The sequence below is a fragment of the Mus pahari genome, chromosome 1 (genome assembly GCF_900095145.1).
Source record: "Mus pahari chromosome 1, PAHARI_EIJ_v1.1, whole genome shotgun sequence".
Taxonomy (NCBI): Eukaryota; Metazoa; Chordata; class Mammalia; order Rodentia; family Muridae; genus Mus; species Mus pahari.
In genome coordinates, this window is record NC_034590.1 from 147,715,568 (window position 1) to 147,722,826 (window position 7,259).

Here is a 7,259-nt window from a genome sequence, read left to right on the forward strand (position 1 = left end):
TGTGTGTGTGTGTGTGTGTGTGTGTGTGTGTGTGTGTGTGTGTGTGTGCATACACACTCAAACCCATCAGAGGACTACTTGTGGGAATTCTCTCCTTCCTCCAGGGACTGAGCTGGGCTCATCCTGTCTGTCAGGGAAGCATTTTGGCCCACTGAACCCTCGTGCCACTATCATTTTGTGTCTCAGACTCCTCTCTGGTGAAATGAGGAGTTGGCCTAGAACTTTCTGCTTCCTTCTCACTTCCTAGAAGAGGCGAGTGAGCGAAGGGCAGGACCATAAGGTAGATTTTAGAGATCAAGTATTGAATTATAAACTTGGTTTGAAGTAAGACAGAAAAGTGGAACAATTACTGACTTTTTAAGATAAAAGAAAAATGTGTCTTTTTAAGAACTGAAATTGACAGGATAATATAGCCCATGTCCTCCTGGAATTTCATAGTATGCCATTGTAGTCAGGAAATAGCAGGAATTGAAACTAGAAAGACAACTAAGATTTTTCTTTCTTTTTTCCTTTTTTGGGGTTCAGGGGCAGGGGGTACGTTGAGACAAGATCTCACTACATAGCTCTAGCTGCACTGTAACTCACCGTGTAAACCAGGCTTTTCTTGAACTCACAGCAACCGACCTGCCTCTCTCTCCCTTCCAAGTGCTGGAATTAAAAGTGTGTGTGCCACCAAGCCTGACTGAGACCTTCTTTAAACAGCAAACTAGTGTCGTGCCATGTTCCCACAGATGGCATCAAATGCATACGATTTGATACTAGAACTGCCCATATCGGAAATTCTCAATGAGGGCTTTAAAAGCTAGAGAGACTCATTCTGACTCTCGTATCTTCTAGCTTGATGGCATGGGAAGGAAGCCTGATGATAATGTACCCATATCTGTTGAATCCTATCTCATCCACCCCTTTTCCCTGCCAGGATGCAAGGAGTTGTCAGTTTGCACAGCTGAAAAGAAGAATATTCTCATAAACTTTAGACTTCTGCCTCTAAAAGTTAGGAAGAAATATATGCTGTTTAAGCTCCTTGCTCTATGGCTGACTATGTTGTCAAGCCTGACTATAGAGTTTTTTTTTATTTATACTAACTTTCACAAAAGCCACTGGAATAGATGATATTATTTTCCCTGGTATGTTGAAGAAGAGATGATATGTGAGTTCAAGGTCTTACGGTACAACATTTATCAGAGAAGGTATCTAACTATGGATAGACTTCAATGGCCATGTTCAATCACCTTGCTGTTCAAGTACCCAGACCGTACAGTCATGGACCTCTTATTTTAAAACCTTTTGGGCTAGCCAGTGTTAGCATTTCTCTGTGGCTGTAAAATATGATGGTTCGAATAATCTGAACTATCCACGTATTTGGGGTTTAATAAAGGTTTCTGAACACAGTGTTTCTTTTGGGGGACTATGATGAAACATTCTCTAACTTGTTAGCCTTCCTTCATGTTTCAGCCAAGTTGGATCATATTATTTACCGTTCCACCAAAAATGCTCCTCCTTGATCAATGTCTGGCCTTTCCATCTTATTCCCTCGTCACACAACTGATGAGATGCTACCTCCTCCAGTTGGGGATTTAAAATGATGTACTGGACTGTTGGAATTTGAGGTTTGGGGAGGCGTTTCTGAGAATGAGAAAGTATAGGCTAAGAAAGTGAAGAGGGAAACCTAACTGGAAGAGAAGGTGTCGTCGGTGACCTGCATAAGCAGAAACTCCTTTGGGACAGACAATAGGCAAGCCACTAAATTATATCCAGCGGTGCTCAACCAATGAGTGTATGGTAAAGATTGAAGATATCATAAGATAGCTATCTAGCATTGTATGTGGAAGGGCCACAGCACAGTGGCATCTAAATCTGAAGGCCTTAATGGGCATGGCTCTTCATACCAGTGCCTGCAGCTGACACAGGGATGGTGTGACCAGAACCCAGAGAGGGAGAATCGGAGGAGAGAGGAAGGAAGCACAAACAGAAAGGTGAGAAAGGACGGCTAAGGAAGGATGTCATGTAGGAAAGGAGAAGGCTGGGAGAACGAAGTAAGGATACAAAGGGAGGACAAGGTGCTGGAGAGGGGGTGGGAGACTGGGCAGGGAAACTGACCTGGAGGATGAGTACCAGAGGCTATCAGGTGCTGCACCCAAGCCTGGGACATCTGTCACCTGTCACTATGCTCTGGGCTGCATTCTCCTCTCCCTAACACTGGTCATGTGTTAGCCAGTAGTCACATGTGCACTGGCTTCTCCTGCTTCTTCCACGTGCTGCTGACTGGGAGGCTGAGACTGAAGGAGAGGAGGAGGGACCCTTTGCTTTGAAGGGATCTCCAGAAAAAGCTCCACTCTGTGATATCTGCCCCACTGCTCTGGGTACCTCCTTCCTCCAGGCCCCTGCTCACCCCCTGCTCGCCCCGCCCCCAAGCTGCAGCCTTGGGGAGGGGTTGCTTTTATTGACAGCTAATCTCAGGGTGGCCTTACCCTCCCTTGGTTGCAACTGCAAGTCCTTCCATGTTATTTGTAGCTTATGTGAATTATCTGAGACAGAAACAGTTCATTTGATGCTCCTCCAGAGTCCAGATGTTTCCCCAATGGGAAAACTATATGCAGCATATCTAGACAAAGAAATCCAGCCATCCCAGCAGTCATAAAGGACCAGGGTCCATCTCATGACAGATCAGAAGTAGTGTTTGATCAGAGTAGATGAATCCACCCATGCTATCAGGACTAGAGGGCTCTTAGTATCCCCAATCATCTGTGAAATGACTGAGTTTGTGCCTGTTGCTTTATGACTTTCTTTATTCACTTTGCAGAGCTCAGTCACATTCCACCTAGGGCTGGTTACCCATTTTGAATACAGTTAGATGTAGGGAGTGAATACAGAGACAGGAAATACGGAGGACACACTTGGGTGTCAAAAGCAATCGCTTTTGACAAGATGGGGGGGGGGAGAGGGGGTCTGTGCTCTCAGTTCTTCGGAAGATGCAAAGTTCCCTGGGCCCAGACACTCAGACAACACAGGATTATTTTCAGTTTCATTTCTCCCAGGCTGCTGGAGCCCTGATGAAACCTGGTCACCTTCCTCAAGAAATTTACAGAATGAGGGGGTGGGGAGAGGTATCTTGGGGATAAGAGACTGATCCCCAAGTCAGACTGAAGTCAGTCTTAGAGGAGTCCAGAAGACTACACACTGCTATGGTAGGAGGAAGCTGAGACCAGGAGCACGTGAACAGGTAGAGGGGAAGCCCAGTGCTCTCTGGCAGAGAACAGAACAGGATCCAGGCAATGAAAATCTGCCAAAGCATTGAGGCATGGTATTTAGCCTCAGGTTCTGAGGTGACAGTTGGGCAGTAGAAAGAAGGCTGAAGATGTGGAAGTTCCGGCTGTGAAGGAAGCTGAGACCATGGGGATGCTCAGCATCAGGGCGAAGAGGTCACTTCTGGGAGGGACAACTTTTTGAATGTCACGTGGAAGCAGCGAGATTAAAAGCAGAGAAGCGGGAGGCAGAGAAGTACTGTGAGCTCCTATGGATCAGCTTCGACCAGAAGCCTTGACCAAAGACTTACTAATATTTGAGCTGCTTTTCTATCTGCTCAAGGCAAGCTTCCTGGTGGGGTTGGGGTGGAGGGGATGCAGGGGGGGGGGTATCTAATCAGCCCCTGGAGCATAGGCAGTCTCCAAGCCAGGGAAGTTTCAAGTTTCTCCTTGCCAAGGTCGCACCACTACAGGTGGGCTGCTCCAAGCTCCAGGAGCCTGCTTCGCTCCACGCCCACCCTGCCGGCCACCCCTGCTGTTCCCTTCTAAGCCCAGGCACCGCGGTGGGCTGTGACCGGCAGGCGCTCCGGGAGCTACGCAGCGGCGGCGGTGGCTGCTCCAGAAGGCCTGGCGGGCGGCGGCGAGAGGCTGTGCCCCAGTTTGTGTCCAATCAGGGAGTGCGGGCTGTGCCCCGAGCCGGGCAGCAATGCGTAAACAAACCCTCTGGCAACTCCTCCGCCCCCTTGGCGCGCTCGCCCCGCGCCCATCGCCGTCGCCTCCGCCGCCACCGTCACGGTCACCGCGGGCTCCTCTGCCGTCGTCCTTTTCCCCGCCCTCCCGCGGCCGGGCCACCCGGACCCCCCGCCCGCGCGGCTCGCGCCTCGGCACCGGGTCCTGCTCCGCCCCGCCCGCGCGGGCTGCTCACCTACCGCCCCACGCGCGCGCGCTCGTGCACCACGCGCCCCGTGCGGCCCGCCCGGAACGTGGCCTCCCGAGAGCTAGGTAAGAGCGATGCTCGGGGACCCCGGAGGCTTCCCGGCTTTGCGAAGTTTTTTTTTTTTTAACGTGGCCGATCTTCCGCTGGGCCCGGGGCGTGATCCCCGCGGGCGCCGTGCGAGCTCGGCGGGCAGCAGGGGTCGCGCGCAGCCGGGGGTCCCAAGTTGCCCACGCCGGGGCACGGGTGCTGGCGGCGCGGCTGGGCCGGGCGGGCTACGGGAGGGTCCCCGGGAACTTTCTCCTCCCCCGAGGCGCGCTTGCCAGCGCGGCCCGCGGCCCCGGCCCCGCGGTGGCGGCGGCGGCTCCCGGGCTGGAGAGAGACAGGGCACGGTGTTTGAAGAAGCTGACGCAGTTGGTGACGCTCGCAGCTTCCTGAAGGGGACCGGCCAGGATCGAGCGCCTTTGCGAGGGGACGCGCGGGGCGGGCGCCCGGGGCCTTTACTCCCCTCTCCTGGAAGCTGCGTGGGGAGCCCCTCGGGCTCCGGGAGTGAGCACCTCTGCCGGGCGGCCCCGGCAGCGCGCGCCCCGCTTCCGTTTGGATCGGCTGGGGCTATTATATAAGATGCCACGGAGAGCAGAGGGGCGATCGGGAGCGCGGCGGCGAGGACGGTGGGGACCCACCTGTGCGCCACCGCACGCCTCGGGGGTCGCGTCGGAGGCAACCCTGCCCTCCGCGCCCCTGCCTGCCCCGGGACGCTCGCTCCCCGCCACCTCTGCCGGCTCTCCGCGTCTCTCGCTGCAGGCGTCTGTACTTTGAAACATTTGTTTAATATTAAGGAAGCTGCGTGTGCGGCCGTCATAGTACGCCGGGAACGTGTGGCCGGGAGCTCCGGAGCGGTGAATGAATCATCGCCCCGGTGGACCGCGCTCCGATGATTCACGCGGGCTCCACACGCGCGCGCGTACTCGCAGTGGGCCGCCCTTCTGCGAGGGCAGACGCCCGGAGGGGCGGGGGGAGTTCATGCGAGAGGACGGCGGGTTTTTTTTTTTTAAATTTAAACCTGCCACAGTAACTTTCGGGGTGTAGGGCTAACCCACCTTCCGCAGCCTTGCTTCGCGTTTTCTGGAAGGGTAACGTGATTCCACCTGGCTGGGTTAATGAGGCAGAGGAGGCGCTGATTCGCTGCAGGGCCAGGTCCAGTCCCATTCAGAATTTGAAGGGTGTCAAGTGAGGGAGGTCTGCAGCTTGGTTGAATTCGAGTAATTGTGTCTACTTCAGCAGTTGCCAAGTAATTAGCAGAATCCTTAAACGTAAGTCAATCTTAAACAGTGGTCCCTCAAGTAGATGATATAAAGATTAGTTTTATTTCTTTAAGTTTTAAAAGGCCATCTCGTTTTTCATTCATGAATACAGAATGTTTCCTACTGTCATTATTCTTGAACACTAACTTGACGTTCCCATCCCACCCCACACTTGAAGGACTACAGAGCAAAGTTTTCTCATCATCTGGGGCTCACCTCCAGTGTCAGGCCCCCACAAATACTCTTTGATCACCATACTTTTTAGTTCTTGGTCCTCCTAAACTACTCCATAGCCCTCCTATTGTTTTAATAGCTCCTAATCGCTAAAAATATTTTGTAGCAGCATTATGGAAGTCCGCTCCCCCCCCCCCCCCCCCCGCCGCTTCAAGAATGTAAGTTTCACAGGAGAAAGTGGGAGACTTTACCCGTTTGTTCATGTATACACTAGAGTCAACAGAAGCTTCATATATATTCGGGGCACCCTATGTTTGTTGACATACTGAATGAATACATTTCTTTCCCTCATTCTTGGCAGGATCATCTTCAACAGTTGCAATTCATTGCCTTTGGTGGGTGAGTTACCAGTAGGGTAACTCTGATTTTTCTCTTTACTGTTGTGATTTTTCTTGAGATTGATCAATTTCCTCCTCTGTGCTGTTAAGGGCACACAGTGACAAACCTTTAAGCATCCCGTTGTGAGATGCTTAGCATGAAGAAGGATGTGAAGCTTTGACACCACATTTATTACTGAGTAAAAAAATGTTTAAAAATGGAAAAAAAATGCTAAGGCGAAATCAGCATAATCAAGTTGCCCCTGGCCTGTATGTTTCTGTTCATTTGGAACACTGGTATTTCTCCATTCCTCTTTCCTCCTACCTGTAAACCAAACTCGTTCTTAGTGGTGGTGAAGACTGTCATAGTAATATGGTGTGGTATTAATTTAAACAAGCCCAAAGCTTTCTTTCTCTGTCAGAGGCCCTAACCCTAATGTGTTGTTAATATTAGAAACAAAATAGTAGCTAAAAGGTGTTGCTTAAAATTATCCTTTAAACGACTCGATTGAATATCACAAGGATTAAAGCTACAGGTCAGTGTGGGAGGATGGTTTGGATGTCGTACTTAATACTCAGAAGACTACCATGATAAAGTATGTTATTATAAAGAATAAACTGCAGCGCGTGTTACTACTCGTCCTCAGTCTCGTGACAGTACTGTCAGCTCTCTGTTTCCACGGTCCACTGCTGAATGGGAGTGGCCGCCCTGCCTCGTCCTCGTCACTGGTCATTTCTGGAAGTGTAACTTCAAGACCGAGTTCAGAGAACACAGCCTTTTAGAGCTAGGTACAAGAGATCTTGAAGTTGCTGGCTATATTCTTTCAGGACCATCGCTGAAAAGATTTAGGCAGTAAAGGGATTTGCTCAAGATTCAGAGCTGGGATTAGAACCCTGAATCTGGAGTTTGTGCGGTTGTGGAAGCCCCTGCGTTAGTCCAAGTACCGACAGGTGGGGAGGAATTGCTCCTCCCACTAACAGATTGTCTGCCTCTTACTTGTGAACACTTTACAGGGAGTAAAATCATGCCTTACGTAGATTTGTATCCTCCCATGTCTCCCATCTGAAGGATTCAACAAATACTTGCTGAATCTGGTTGGACAAATGGCTTTTCAGTGGAAAACATATTTAAGAGCTGAAAACTAGGAAAGTTTTCTGGCAAATAAGAACAGGCCTTTGCTGGTTTATGGTGATAACGCACTACCATATTTTTTTTTTTTTTTTT

The 7,259-nt window shown here is 50.7% G+C and overlaps 1 protein-coding gene across 5 annotated transcripts in view; it reads left to right on the forward strand.

The window, feature by feature from the left end:
* The first annotated feature begins 4,136 nt into the window (after positions 1-4,136).
* The window catches only part of Pcgf5 (polycomb group ring finger 5), a 106,752-nt gene continuing 103,629 nt past the window's right edge, over positions 4,137-7,259 (forward strand). For 3 of the 5 annotated variants that reach the window (XM_029543976.1, XM_029544043.1, XM_021203839.2), the window contains exon 1: positions 4,164-4,247. The gene's annotated coding sequence lies outside the window, so the exon portion shown is untranslated. Of the gene's footprint in view, positions 4,248-7,259 lie in introns of all 5 variants that reach the window. The other 2 variants (XM_021203852.2, XM_029544135.1) reach the window with 2 other exon arrangements.